At 42.1% G+C, this 16,287-nt stretch overlaps 1 pseudogene; it reads right to left on the bottom strand.

Moving 5' to 3' along the window:
• Nucleotides 1-7,456: 7,456 nt before the first annotated feature.
• Nucleotides 7,457-8,336, bottom strand: LOC103287576 (phosphatidylinositol N-acetylglucosaminyltransferase subunit C-like; annotated as a pseudogene).
• Nucleotides 8,337-16,287: the final 7,951 nt, after the last annotated feature.

Raw genomic sequence — 16,287 nt, 5'->3', positions numbered from 1 at the left:
GAAAGCATTCTCTTACAGGTACACCTCTTACTAGCTGCGACCTTGGGCATATTATTTAACACCAGAGGCCCGTTGCACGGAGAGGGGGGGTGTCCCTCAGCCCAGCCTGTACCCTCTCCAATCCAGGACTGCTGGCTCCCAACTTTTCACCTGCCTGCCTTCCTGATTGCCCCTAAATCGCTTCTGCCTGCCAGCCTGATCACCCCCTAACCACTCCCCTGCCAGCCCGATTGATGCCTAACTGCTCCCCTGCCAGCCTGTTTGCCACCAACTTCCCTCCTCTGCCGGCCTGGTCACCCCTAACTGCCCTCCCCTGCAGGGTTGATCACCTCCAACTTCCCTCCCTTGCAGGCCTGGGTCCCTCTCAACTGCCCTCCCTTGCAGGCCTGGTGCCTCCCAACTGCCCTCCCCTGCTGGCCATCTTGTGGTGGCCATCTTGTGTCCACATGGGGCAAGATCTTTGACCACATGGGGGCAGCCATATTGTGTGTTGGAGTGATGGTCAATCTGCATATTACTCTTTTATTAGATAGGATAGAGGCCTGGTGCAGGGGTGGGGGCCAGCTGGTTTGCCCTGAAGGGTGTCCTGGATCAGGATGGGGGTTCCCTTGGGGCATGGGGTAGCCTGAGCAAGGGGCCTGTGGTGGTTTGCAGGCCAGCCACGCCCCCTGGCGACCCAAGAGGAGGCCCTGGTATCTGGAATTTATTTACCTTCTACAATTGAAACTTTGTAGCCTGGAGCGGAGCCAAGCCTCCTGCTTGCTCTGTGGCTGGCAGCCATTTCTGTTGGGGTTAATTCACCTTCCATAATTGAAACTGTGTAGCCTTAAGCGGAGGCCTGGGCCTGGCCAGGGTGTACGGAAAGCTTTGCTTTCTCCATTGCTGGGGGCAACCCTGGTCTGCTCTCTCCAGCTCCGTGGCTGCTGCCATTTCTGTTAAGATTTGTTTACCTTCTATAATTGAAACTTTGTAGCTTGAGTGGAGGCTTAGGCCTAGCAAGGGCAGGCGGAAAGCTTGGCTTCCTCTGTTGCCTGGGAAACCTTGCTCTCTGTGGCTGTAGCCATCTTGGTTGGGTTTATTTGCATACTCACCCTGATTGGCTGATGGGCATGGCTGGTGAGCATGGCTTAGGCGTAGTGAAGGTGCGGTCAATTTGCATATTACCCTTTTATTAGGTAGGATCTGTACCGTCAGGTTTTCTAAGTGAAATTAATACCTATCCTGTAGAATTACTTTGGTAAATGAGATAAGCCCCAAAACACAATGCCTTGCCCATAAGTGCTCAATGAATGTTTGTTTCCCTTCTTTTCTGCCTCATTCAGATTTTAAAGGTGTTTATTTCTACGACTATCTGTTAATATTGCTCCTAATAGATCAGGCTAGAAATGCAAGCAGAACCGAACCAAGGGAGGAACTAAAAGTTTATTTGTACAATTTTTTTCCCCATGAGAAAATATGTCCCAAGTTCCATGATGAGATATTAGGAACATGTGGCTGGTTACAGACACAGCAGTAGGAAAGGAAAGTTCTTTATTCCCATTGCATTTTGGCCAGTCAATTGATTAGAAACCTCCCAAAAGCTACGAATGTCGCCAGGGGCAGGGTTCCAGCAGGAAATACTGGTTGTTTCACATGTGCTGCATAAGATTCTCTTTTCTCCCATGCTTTGTTAATGATAAAAGTCACCACTGCCAATAACATTTCTTTTTCTTTTGTCCTTCTATTCCTTTTTCTTCTTTTACACCAGTGTGTGGCCCAGTGACTTCATTTCTTCTTCCTCTTAATGAGCTTTCAACAAGATTCCACAACCCTGACTGAAAGCCAGGCAGAGCCATATCTAGGCTCCACGGTTTCTGAGACTTAATTTTGTTTTTATATTTTTCAACTTTCCATCATTCTGTTACATTGATGCGAGTCCTCTCCCCCTCTTTCTGGGAGCTTTCAGCAGCTGCTCTTTTAGCATGCTCCCCTTCCCCCTCGACTCCTTCCTTTCCTGGGCACACTTATCATTTCTTGAATAAGGAAAGGTCAGGAAAGTGTTTAGTTACCTGTAGGGTTAAGTGCTTTCTAATATCTAACTGAACCCCTCCACTACCAAATTAGACCTATATCCTATATTGTTGATATAAGTAATGTTTTGATGATCCTTTTTCTCATCTCAAAAGTAACTCCTGTTTATCTTTAAAAAAACAAACAAAACAAAACAAAACCCACACTTTGAAAATACTTATCACCCAAAAAAGAACTGGACTCACTCATAATCCAAACATCCGGAAATACCCACTATGAATACTTTGGTTCGTGTACTTTCTTTTCAGCCTTTCTGTTATGCATATAGATTGTGTACTTTTTTTCTCTCTCTCTCTCTCACTTGTGAGCATTTAAAGACCTTCCCTCCATGTGGCTTCAAGCTACCAGGTCACAGGCTCCCCCAACACCCTTGATCTTCTCCTTAGCTCTTCTGCTGAAGAACTTGGCCTTCAGGAGGACAGGCTGCTTCCGGAGCTTTCCCTTCCCCAGCACGTAGTAGGAGCACAATTGCACTGCATCAGTGATAGGAGCAGCTCCAGTCTTGTGTGTGGCAGCATTTACCCGGGTCTGCTCACTGACCAAGGCCCACAGTTTATCAAGGTTGACTGTTAAGCAGGAGCTCTGGTTCCTCTTTAAGTGGTGATGCCTCATACTAACTTTCCCAAAGTAACTGGGTGATAGTTGTTTAAGTTGATCCTGTGATGATGCAAGTCACCAGCATTACCTCGGCTTCCTACGCGTGCCGATGTGGCCGTGGCTGTGTCTCATGTGGCACCAAAGTTTCTGAGTTTTCCTCAGTCTGGATGGCATGTTGGTGACCAAGATGCAAAAGGGAGGCCTCTGTAAAGTCTCGCCTGTGTACATTTTTGATGGTATCATTCTGTGCATATTACTTTGAACTGTGAACTTGTCCCTCAATGTACACAAATAGTTCCCTCCTCTTAGAGTTATATTAACACTCTTTAGTAAATCATCTTTTACTGTTCACATTAAAATGATATCAACGAGCAGGGATTCTGGTCCAGATGATGGCACAGAACTCAGGGGTCCTCAAGCTTTTTAAACAGGGGGCCAGTTCACTGTCCCTCAGACCATTGGAGGGCCAGACTATAGTTTAAAAAAAACTATGAACAAATTCTTATGCACACTGCACATATCTTATTTTGAAATAAAAAAACAAAACGGCAAAAACACCCGCATGTGGCTGCAGGCCATAGTTGGAGGACGCCTGGCATAGGTAAATGGGGTACTCGCATCGTCCCACAACCACATCAAAATTACAACTAAACTACAGAATAGCCATCATTCAGAACTGCCTGAGATCTAGCTGAACAGAAGTCCTACAACTAAGGATATAAAGAAGAAACCACATCAAGACTGGTAGGAGGGGCGGAGACTCAGAAAGGGCTGGTCTCACAACCAAGGGTTATCTCACCTGAGGAGCAAGGGGTCCCAGCCCCACACCGGACACCAAGCCCAGGGTCCCAGTGCCAGGAAGATAAGTCCCATAAATTTTGGCTGTAAAAACCAGTGGGGATTGTGGCTGAGTGAGATGGAGGCTGCTGGAGTCCCATGCATTCCTCTTAATAGGCCTGCACATGGACTTACTCAGAGTCACTCCCACTGAGCTCCAGTCCTAGACAGCAGCTCCGAAGGCACCAGGGACATACAGGGAGAAAATGAATTGGCTGGCATCAGGGCAATACCTGGAGGGGCAGCTTTCTCACAGACTGAAGTGCTGGCATTGTTCCTTTGCTGAGCCCGCCCTCCACAGAGCCAGAAGGCGGGTGCCAAATCTCAGTCTCCATCACTATTCACCTCACCCTGGTGATTCCCTGTAACCCCTGCTCCACCCAACTTGTGGGCCCACCCACACCACGTCCAGTGGCTTTTCCATACAAATGGCCTATCTTACCTCATGCTTTAGACTTTCCTAAAATCTCTCAAACATGTAGCATTTGGCCTCAGCATGCCCCGTATCTCTTGCTAAGTGGCCCCAGGCCTGGCACTAGTGGTACCTGGTCTTGATTTACTGCTTGGCCTCTCCTGGGCACCTCCAAGACCAGCACAAGTAGCAGCTATCTGTGTAGCTCATGACAAGTGGCCCTGGACAGGGTATGGGTGGTGGCTGACCTTGATCTGCACCTCCCGGGAAGCCCCAGAGCCAGTGCACCCAGTGAAAAGCTTCAGATCATGCCAGAGCATCACCCAACCACCTCCATAAGCAACACATTCAAGGGGAAGACTCAGGGGGCACCAGAATCCTGCCCAAGTAAGTTCTGTTCCCTGGGGTCAGCCCCTGTACAGCTGACCCTCCACAGTGGTTGCAACTAATCCTTGCAGCTACTCCTGGGGTAAAGCCCTGCCATTGAGGTGCCAACAGCATTCAAGGCTCAACTAAAACAGGAGGGTGTACACAGATAGGGGAGCACACCAGGGGCCCACCTGAAGTGCCCAGCTTGGGTGATTGGGCAGTCTGTGCCATTGGATCCTACGGGATACCTACTACATAAGGTCAATCTACTAAGTCTGGGAGAGTTGCAGCTCTACCTAATACATAGAAACAAACACAGCCCAAATGAGGAGACAAAGAAACATACCCCAAATGAAAGAACAGAACAAATCTTCATAAAAGAACTAAATAAAATGGAGACAAGTAATCTCAGATGCAGAGTTCAAAACACTGGTTATGAGACTGCTCAATGAACTTAGGGGAAGAATAGATAAACTTAGTGAAAAATTCAACAAAGAGATAGGAAACGATAAAAACAGAGATAGAAACAGAAAAAGAACTAGTCACAAATGAAGAATACATTAACTGAAATTACAAACACATTACAGTGAAACAACAGTGGAGTAGATGAAGCAGCAGATCAAATCAGTGTATTAGAAGATAAAAAAGCAGAAAACATCCAAACAAAACAGCAAAAAAGAATTTTAAAGAATGAGGATGATATAAGGAGCCTCTGGGACAACTTCAAGCATACTAACATTCACATCATGGGGGGGTCAGAAAGAGAAGAGAGAAAGAATTTGAGAACTTACTTGAAAAAATGACAGAAAACTTTCCAAACTTGGTGAAGGAAACAGACATACAAGTCCAGGAAGTGCAGAGAGTCCCCAAAAAAGCCCACACTAAGACACATCATAATTAAAATGCCAAAGGTTAAAGACAAAGAGAAAGTCTTAAAAGCAGCAAGAGAAAAACAGTTATCTATAAGGGAGCTCCCATAAGACTGATTTCTCAAAAGAAACTTTGCAGGCTAGAAGAGATTGACAAGAAATATTCAAAGTGATAAAAAACAAGGACCTACAACCAAGATTACTCTATCCAGCAAAGCTCATTTAAACATCAAAGGACAGATAAAGAGCTTCTGAGGCAAGAAAAAGCTAAAGGAGGTCATAACCACCAAACCAGTATTACAAGAAACATTATGGGGTCTTCTTTAAGAAAAAAAAGATTTAAAAAATATGAATAATAAAATGGCAATAAATACATAATTGTCAACAATTAATTTAGATGCAAATAGATTAAATTCTCCAATCAAAAGACATATAAAGGCTGAATAGATAACAAAACAAGACACTTACATATGCTATCTACAAGAGACTCACTTCAGGTCAAAAGACACACACAGACAAAGTAAAGGGATGGAAAAAGATATTTCACAAAAATTAAAACTAAAACTTATTTCAAGTAAAAAATATATCAAGATTGTGAATGTACTTAATGTACACTTAAAGTGGTTAAAATGGTAAATTTTCATGTTATGTATATTTTACTACACATTACAAAAACAAGCTGTAAAAAATAAATGATATGAATATTGTTCACAATTAGTCACTTAATATATTATACTAGAAGCCTGATACACGAAATTCGTGCAAGGGGGCTCAGCCCTCACAGCCCCGGCTTTGTCTGGAAGGTCGTTCAGCCGTCTGGTCTAATTAGCATATTACCCTTTTATTATTATAGACTAGAGGCCCGGTACACGAAATTCGTGCACTCGGGGGAGGGAGGGTCCCTCAGCCCAGCCTGTGCCCTCTCGCAGTCCCACCAGTTGGACATACTTAGCGCTGCCGCAGAGGCAGGAGAGGCTCCCACCATCGCCGCTGAGCTCGCCAGCCATGAGCTCAGCTTCTGGCTGAGCGGCACTCCCCCTGAGGGAGTGCACTGACCACCAGGGGGCAGATCCTACGTTGAGCATCTACCCCCTGGTGGTCAGTGTGCATCATAGCGACCAGTCATTCTGCCATTTGGTCAATTTGCATATTAGTTTTTTTACTATATAGGATACTGCATTTCACTTTTGGCACTATGCTTTTTATTTTTTCCTAGAGTCAGTAATTGCCTGTGTTTCCTTTTCCTATTTGCTTAGTATTTATGGAACTGATCCCAAAAACCTTCCAATAGAACTATAAAACCTAAATCAGTACAAACACATCAGTTTTTTTCATTTGTTTTCTTTTTCTTTTTTTTTTTTTTTTTTTTTTTGCAATATTCCTTTTAGAGTTTTAGAGTCCTCCATAACCTTACTGGAAGCTGAGTCTAGCTTTATTTCCATCTTGGAAAGTCCTTTCACCTCTTTTCTATCTTGGATCTCATGTTTCCTGAATCCCAATATTCTTTACTTGTTTTTCAGCCTTGATGAAGCATACTTGAGTAACTTTCTGAAGAACTTTGCATGAAAGGTAAATTTTTTGTGCTCATAAACAACTGAAAATGCTTTTATTACAAATTACCCTCACTTGATTGGTAGTTTGTCTCAGTAAAGAATTTGACATTGAAAATAATTTTCCTTCAGAATTTTGTAGGCCTTGTTCCATTGTTTTTTGCTTCCAGAATTGCTGTTGACATATCTGCCATTCTGATTCTTAAAACTCTGTGTGTTATCTTGTTTGTTTGTGTGGGATTTTTTTCTCTTTTAAAAAATTTTTTTATGCCTGGGGATCTGAAATTCCACAATGGTATGCCTTGGTATCGGTCTTTATTCATTCAGTGTGCTGGCCACTTGTTATGGTCTTTATGTTATTTCAGTTTGGGAACTTGTATCCTTTCGTTCTGGGTAAATTTTGTGTTTCTGTGATCATTGCTGTCCTCCATTTTGTTTTGCTTTTGGGAACGTCTGTTATTCAGCTATTGGCTCTCTTGGACTGATACTCTTATCTTCTTGTATTTTCTTTCCTCTTCTTTTTTTATATGTTGTTATTTTTTAATAATTAGAAATCTAATCACTTCATTTGTTATAGTGAGTAATAAATGGGAGACAATCATCCATGAGGGCCCAGAAAGCTTTTCCATCCACCCATAACAGAAAGGATAAGCTCTTCACAACCCAAGCCTTTGGTAAACTTTGTGTTTTGATCTCTGTTCTCCCACCCACATCAGTCTGCTGCTTCCAGAATGGAGCTCTGCCTTCAAATTTTATTCTCGTTGGGAGGATGGTCTATCAGCTTGCCTTGATAACAAAATGGAGGTTTCTAACGTAAGTGAGAACCTGGACAAGTCTTTGATCCCAGCCTTATCCCAAGGCCCATGAATGTTTTTTTTTTTTTTTTAAAGCTGCAGGTGAATGAGGTAGAAAAGGCAGAGACAGGAGACGGACACCGGCAGAAGGGCAGAGGATGGCTCCCGCACACTAATGGACAGGAGGCCTCTCAGACGCAAAAGAAAAAAATAAGTGACTCCCACATAGCTGTGAGGAGTTCATGCCGTCAGTTTCTTCTGTAACATGAGCCACAGGGAAAAAATCTGAATGGCAAATGTCACCATGATGAAGGCATGCAGGAACCCGGGCAGGAATGAGGCAAGGCAGATAGAGCAAAGATGGCCATGTTCAAGGACAGCGTGCTGGACACAATGGCAGCACTGGTGCCCTAGTCGAAGAGGGTCAGGTGGCCAAAGAGCATGAAGACTGACATGGCATAGATGGTACCAGTGCTGACAGTCTGTCAGGGTCTTCAGTTCTGGGGAAATCTCATATGTGAAAGTAATAAAGTCAGTGGCTTTGCCCACTTCTCCTCAGTCCTTCAGTGAGATCAAACAAAGCATAGTCAATCAGTGAAGAAGCCAGGTTGGTCCCAAAAAGCCAATGGCAGTGGTAGGGGGTGGCGGGGGCAGATGATCCTTGTCCATATACTACAAAAAACCCCACAGAAACTACATGCTGGACTCAAATACCACAACCCAATATTGATATTTCCAGGCATATTTCCCGGAGCTTTTCCAGGAGCCATTGGTCCACATAGTTATCAGGAAAGAGCTGTTGCTCATACAAGACCTTCTGTCGCCTGGAGTTAGTTACAGGTTAGACACATTATCTTTTCCCTCCAACTCAGGCCAATTTAATTTCCCTTGTAGAAATCAACGTGGTTCTTGTTCTTTATAAAGTTTTGAAATAAGACCTCTCTGGAAATTTCATGCTGTGCTGTGGTTGATATATGCTGACCTTCCCTTGCTTTGCAAGGCAGCCACCCAGGCTGGGTCTGCAGCAGATGAGTTTCTTCTCTGAGGCAGGACAGCACAGCACAGCCAAGTTCCTGCCTGCATGACTGAGAGGGGGTGGTTGGTGGCCTTCTTCCTCCGCTTTTCCATTGCTTGCTTTTTGTATTGTTTTCTGAGACATTTCCTCAACTATCTTCCAATTCTTGTACTGAATTTTTCCATGGCTGTTTATTATCCACAAAATGTCTTTTCTTTCCTTTTTTTTTTTTGATTATTTTTTAAATAAAAGGAAATTCTTTTGTGTGTCATAGAAACTGAAGCTGTTAATGACTTTTTAATTTTTTTTATTTATTATTTTTTGCTTCTCCAGGTGTTGTTTCTGAGGGCTTTTTTTCTTTGTGTGTGTGTGTGTGTGTGTGTGTGTGTGTGTGTGTGTTGTTTGGGTTTTGTTTTGTTTGTTTTTGTAGTTTCTTTGTTTTGGTCTCTTGGTTGGAAGCATTCCTCAAATATCTGATCATTTTCTCTGTTCATATTTAAGGAATCACTAAAAAACTGATTTGGTTAGAAGCTCTGTGTGCCTTTGTGATCCTTGCTGACTGATGGGTTCTCTGCTATAAAATACACAGGACCACAGAACATAACTGCAAGTACTTTCTCTTAAACTGATCAATTTTGCTAGAGGAGAATCCTCCATTCTCTTGGTTATGGGATAGAGAGAGACCTGACTACCAGATTAGTGTGTAGTCTTACGCATGAGTGGCCAGATTATTATGATCTCTGGACGCATAATAATCTGGCCACTCAGTATATATATATATATATATATATATATATATATACACACACACACACACACACACACACATACATACATATATATATATATACATACATATATATACACATACATATATATATATATATATATATCCTCTCTAATAAAAGAGCAATATGCAAATTAACCATCACTCCACTACACAAACCACGCCCACCAGCCAAGCCACACCCACCAGGCAACCAGGGTGAGTATGCAAATTAACCCCAGCCAAGATGGCTACCAGAAGGGAGGTTTGGGTTTCCCCGGCAACAGAAGAAGCCAAGCTTTCCACACACTCTGGAGAGCCCAGGCCTCCACTCAAGGATACAAAGTTTCAATTATAGAAGGTAAACAAATTCAAACAGAAATGGCGGCAGCCACGGATCGAGCAGGAAGCTTGGCTCTGCTCCAGGCTACAAAGTTTCAATTGTAGAAGGTAAATAAATTCCAGATACCAGGGCCTCTGCTTGGGTCGCCAGGGGCGTGGCTGGCCTGCAAACTACCACAGGCCCCTCACCCATGCTGCTCCATGCCCCAAGGGAACTCCACCCTGATCCAGGACACCCTTCAGGGCAAACCAGCTGGCCCCCACCCCTGCACCAGGCCTCTATCCTATCTAATAAAAGAGTAATATGCAGATTGACCATCACTCCAACACACAATATGGCTGCCCCCATGTGGTCAAAGATCCTGCACCCATGTGGATACAAGATGGCCACCACAAGACGGCCAGCAGGGGAGGGCAGTTGGGAGGCACCAGGCCTGCAAAGGAGGGCAGTTGAGAGGTACTAGGCCTGCAAGGGAGAGCAGTGGAGGTAATCAACCCTGCAAGGGATGGCAGTTAGGGGTGACCAGGCTGGCAGAGGAGGGAAGTTGGGGGCAAACAGGCTGGCAGGGGAGCAGTTAGGCATCAATCAGGTTGGCAGGGGAGTGGTTAGGGGGTGATCAGGCTGGCAGGCAGAAGCGATTTAGGGGCAATCAGGAAGGCAGGCAGGCGAGCAGTTGGGAGTCAGCAGTCCTGGATTGTGAGAGGGATCCCAGATTGGAGAGGGTACAGGCTGGGCTGAGGGACACCGCTCCCCCCCCTCCATGCACAAATTTCGTGCACCGGGCCTCTAGTATTTAGATGAATTCGTGCATGGGTGGGGTCCGGCCAGCCTGGCCAGGGGGAGGGGACATGGGTGGTTGGCTGGCCTGCCTGCTGGTCGAACTCCTGGTTGAGGAGACAATTTGCATATTAGCCTCTTATTATATAGGCTATACACTGAGTGGCCAGATTATTATGCATTCAGAGATCATAATAATCTGGCCACTCAGTGTGTGTGTGTGTGTGTGTGTGTGTGTGTGTGTGTGTGTATGTATGTGTGTATGTATATATATATATACATATACACTTTATTTTCACATATGAGATCATACTTTACATAATGTTTTCTACAATGTGTTTTTCATCTGACAATATATTTAAGCTATTTTACCATGTCTGTGTGCATAGCAATACACAGGAATATAAAATGGATGCCTACAATTTCATATTTTTTATAACAACATTGCAATTATGTCTCCCTCTTTCTGTACTTGTGTAAAGAATATCTTTACAATAAACTTTTAGAAGTATAATGGCTTGATCAAAGGGAGTAAATATGGAAAATTGTATCACTTTTGCCAAATTACTCTCCAGGAACAATATATCAATTCATAGTACTACCAATGGTATGTAAGAGTGCCTGCTTACATATATTCTTGACAATTCTGGATATTGTCCACCTTTTTCAACTTAGCATTTTAACAAGATTTTTAAATGTATACCTAGTTCCAGTTATAATATATATTTCTTTAATTATTAGTGAGGTTAAATAACTTTTACTATTTGTATTACCCATGTGCATTTATCTTAATATGAACTTTTCCTTTAAATTCTTTGTACATTTTTCTATTGGGTTATTAGTCATTTTTTATTGAATTGTTCAATTTTTCTGTACATTGAAGAAATTAGGCCTTTGCTCTATTATTTGCTCTGTTTGACTTTTAAAAGTCTCTTTCTAGTTTTATTGTTTTCCTAATGGAAATTTTAAATTTATATATATTTTTTACTTTATGGCTTGAGTTTTATGTGAATCTTTGAAGAGCCTTCCTTACTCTGAGATGATAAAAGAAAAAAAAAAGCATTGACTATGTTTTAGCAAGTGTTTCATACTGGTTTTTATTATACTGAGGCACCATACTTTATTTAAACAATCCTCTATTATTAGACCTTTATGTTGTTTTCCATTTTCTGAAGGTCACATCCTCTTGTTTTGTCTTGGACTCCCTCAGAAACTGAAAAACAATAGGTCTATGTATTGTTTACAGAGTCTTTATGTAAGTAAGTAAAAGTTTTTCTCCTCTGCTTTCAATAATCTCAACTAGTTTAACCATATTTCATTTCACTTTTGGGTTCATTTTTGTGACTCTTCTCTCAGAATGTCCCTGCCATTTCACATGTACATTAAAATGCCAGTGCCCAAACTTGGCATAATACTTGAAGGGCGTGACCAATTCTAAGTTTAGCAGAGGGCTACTTTCCTAGCTCTTGGATGTCACAGACCTATTAATATATTTCACTATCACAGTTAGCTTTACAAAAACAGTCACACTATATTGCTGACTCATTCTCAGCCGGTGGTCCCAGGCTATCAAATCCATAAGACTAGAAACAATGTCTACGTGTTAGATGGAAGAAAAAAGATTCAAAAGGATCCTGGAGTTTATAAACACTCGGGCAAAGATGAAACTTAGGAAGAAATAAAAAGTTTTACATTTAATGTTTTTTTTTTTTAAAGTCCTGAGTACAGGATAGGGATGACTTCACTTAATACACTGAAACATTTTAGTTTACTGTAAACTTAATATCAGCAACAATGTGAAACAGCTGCCAAAAAGTTTAATGCATTTTTGACAGGAAAAAAAATTTATGTCTGACTGTTCACAGACTTTCTCCTCGCTCCTTCAGTCAAGGGGAGTTCTTTCTTGGCCAGGTCAGTTGCTTGGTCTTTTTGAGAGATTGGTGGAGTGGGTACGAGGAAAGAAATTTAATCAAACCTCTTTAGGAAAAAAAATATATATTTGAAAAGTTGGAGAGATGCTGAGGACAAGAAGAGGTACTAAGACAGGCAAAGCCAATAAGCACTGGCTAAGAAAGAGTTTGGAAAGTTTATAAAAAAAGAGGAAGAAATTGGATTAGCTGCTGTGTTGTGACAGGGAGGTTTTTTAGATGAGGAAAGGGGTTTTAAAGGAAGTGTTGTCATGTGTTATGAATATCGAGTCACTTGGTGTGTGTTCTAAGAGACTTAAGTAAAATTTAAACATTTTTCCATTTATTTTTAGATGTCTAAAATGTGTGTCGTTGGGGAGAACTTTGAACTAAGAAACTGTGGCAACAGAATATCTGACCTGTCTACAGTTTACAAAATCTTATGTTCCATAAACAGAACTATGGTGTTCACCATAATAAAGATGACAATCATGTCATTTGGTCATCTTCAGCCCTGGGTGTCACATTTTTACAAGCTCTGGGTATCACATTTTGCTAGGGCTGCCATAACCAAGTACCACAGAGTGGGTGGCTTAAACAACAGAAATCTATTTTATCACAATTCTGAAGTCTAGAAGTCCAAGATCAAGGGGTTGATAAGATTGTTTTCCTCTGAGGCATCCCTCCTTCTTCCCAAGGTCCTCCCTCCGTGTGTCTGCGTGTATGGTATCGCCTCTTTTTATGAGACCAGTCATATTGGATTAAGGCCCACCATAATGGACTCATTTGATTTAATTACTTCATTAAGACCTTATTTGCAAATACAGTCATATTCTGAGGTATGGGGTTAAGGCTTCAACAAGGATACACAATTCAGATTAAATCACAGGACAACTGACCAATTCAATCTTTATTCTAATTTTTAGATCCCTTTGAATTTTATTGCTGGTTTTTCAGCACTCTTACCCAAGTTCTTATAATCTGTAAACAACCAGAATAGTCTCAACTTCTTCGTTAAATTATTATTAAAATTAGTAAATTCGCCTGGCTGATATTGATACGTATTATTTCTATTCCGCTCAAAAGTATTTAGAATCTGGTAGTTTGTTAGATATGTACAAAATGATACCTAAGTTGGTCCTTTGCATATTATATATGTAATATGCAAACACACACACACACACACAAACAAAAACAAAACAACAATTTCCTTTTCTGCAAAAGCAAGTGGGTCAGAAAATCTGCCAAGTCTCTTCCAGTCTTGAAATCTTACAATTCTGGTTCAAGGATAATAAAAGTATAATATGTTGTTAAATATAGCTTTTAAATATTATATATGTGTTATAAATAATGGGCATGTAGGAAAGGTAGAGATCAAGTTAGGAATTGTGAAAGGTTTTCTTAAAATTTGAATGGACAATCTAAAATATCTTGGAGAAGAATCCTTTAAGTCTGATTGCTAACCTAGAGGTAGGCCTTCAGAATCATAATAACTTTTTATTTTAATCTTTATTGTTAAAAGATTACGTATGTCCTCCTTTCCCCCCAAATTAACCTCTTCCAGCCTGCTCCTGTCCTCCTGCTCCAGGCCCTCACCACCCTGCTGTCTGTGTTCACAGGTTATGCATATATGCATACAAGTTCATTGGTTGATCTCTTCCCACCCACCCTCCCTCCATTCCCTCTGAGGTTCAACAGTCTGTTCCTGCTTCTAGGACTCTGGGTCTATTTTTGATCATCAGTTTATTTGGTTCCATAATAATTCTTAATGATGGCAATTCAGGCTCCCAGTTTCATATTGTTTCTATAACCACTATTTTCTCTCATAGTTGTATATGCTTCAAAACTGATTGAGGACAACTGACCATGTACACTCATGCCCTGCTGTACATTTCATATCTCTTTAAAGCTGCATGGAAAAAAATATATTTCCCATTCCCTTTACTTTTATTTTATTCTATAGTGGTGTTTTTTTTTGTTGTTGTTGTTGCAGAAATAGTAGCACTTAATCACCATTAACTGATTGTCCATGTATTTAGGCATAGAAGAATAGATAATAAACTTCTGCAGTACACAGATAAATATCTGAGTTTGACAGTTTTTACATTATATTTATTCATAGTTCCCAAACTCATGAAGAAATCTATTCATATACTTTTCAACAAGCCAGGATTACATAGTAGATCTGCCAATCCCTAAAATTAGTTTTTTAAAATACCTTGTACAAGTCAGAAAATATGGCTCATCTCTTTGAAGGTTGAAGACAGGCTAATATTTTACTTTTCTTTAAAAAAATAAGATAAGGGCTCACTTTCAGGCAAAAGTTGTGAAAATGTAGCCGTAATACTTAGAGCTTGGCTTTCTACAGTGAATAATTACACTTTGAAAGATTTTCATATAGTACTGAAGCTCATTTCTGACATCAAGTTAAGATCACTTTAGCATGAATAATTTTTAAATAAAACATTTTCTGAGGGAGGAAAAGAACCATATTGGATTTTATCTGGTTATTAAATTCAAACAGTGCTTTGTATCAAGAAAGTGGATATTGTACCCAGCATTATTAACATATTCTATTTAGAAAAATGACATTGTTATTTATATGAAAACAGATGTCGGTCTAGATAAAATTAAATGCCTTCACAGGCTTCAACATGTGTACATGAAATTACAGAAATTAATTACAGTTCAAGCAAGGACTTGACTGCTCTTCTGCTATAAAGGGAGTGTTTGAGTTATCTACTGCTGCATAACGAACCGCCCCAAAATGTAATGGCTTAAAATAAAGCTTGGCAAACTTTTTCTCTAAAGGGCCAAATAGATATTTTTAGACTTTGTAGACCATATAATCCCTATCACAACTACTCAAACCACTGTTTTAACTCAAAAGCAACTATAGACAATATGTAAACAAATGGGTGTGGCTTTGTTCCAATAAAACTTTATTTACAAAGAAGCAGTGAGCCAGATTTGGCCCACAGGCCATAGTTTGTTGACTCCTGGTTTATTAAAACTTATAATTCTACTAGAGGCCCATTGCACAATATTTGTGCAAGAATAGGCCTTCCTTCCCCTGGCTTCGCTCCCGGCCTCCTGGGAGCTGCCAAGTCCCTGCTTCCGGCCGGAGCACTGCTCCTGTAGCTCCCTCCACCTCCCCCCAACTTCATGGCAGGTGTCCCACCCAGCCCGGCCACTCCGTGCCTGCATATGCAAATTAACCTGCCATCTTTATCAGGTTAATTTGCATACTCACTCCTGATTGGCTGTGGGCGTAGCAGAGGTACGGTCAATTTACATGTTTGTCTATTATTAGGGAAGACTAGGGGGGTTGTCCCTCAGCCCAGCCTGTACCCTCGCCAATCTGGGACCCCTCAAGGGATGTCCGACTGCCCGTTTAGGCCCGATCCCGGATCACAATCCAGGACTGCTGGCTCCCAACTGCTTGCCTGCCTGCCTTCCTGATTGCCCCTAACCGCTTCTGCCTGCCAGCCTGATCACCCCCTAACCACACTGCTGCCAGCCTGTTTGCCCCCAACTTCCCTCCTCTGCCGGCCTGGTCACCCCTAACTGCCCTCTCCTGCAGGGTTGATCACCTCCAACTGCCCTCCCTTGCAGGCTTGGTCCCTCTCAACTGCCCTCCCTTGCAGGCCAGGTGCCTCCCAACTGCCCTCTCCTGCTGGCCATCTTGTGGTGGCGATCCTGTGTCCACATGGGGGCAGGATCTTTGACCACATGGGGGCAGCTATATTGTGTGTTGCAGTGATGATCAATCTGCATAGTACTCTTTTATTAGATAGGATAGAGGCCTGGTACAGGGGTGGGGGCCAGCTGGTTTGCCCTGAAGGGTGTCCCTGATCAGGGTGGGGTTCCCTTGGGGCGTGGGGCGGCCTGAGTGAGGGGCCTGTGGTGGTTTGCAGGCCGGCCACGCCCCCTGGCAATGCAAGCGGAGGCCCTGGTATCTGGAATTTATTTTCCTTCTAC

This window comes from Eptesicus fuscus, chromosome 5, assembly GCF_027574615.1.
Source record: "Eptesicus fuscus isolate TK198812 chromosome 5, DD_ASM_mEF_20220401, whole genome shotgun sequence".
In the NCBI taxonomy this organism is placed as follows: Eukaryota; Metazoa; Chordata; class Mammalia; order Chiroptera; family Vespertilionidae; genus Eptesicus; species Eptesicus fuscus.
Note: the sequence above shows the minus strand (reverse complement) of the source record. Positions and strands in the feature narration are given on the sequence as shown.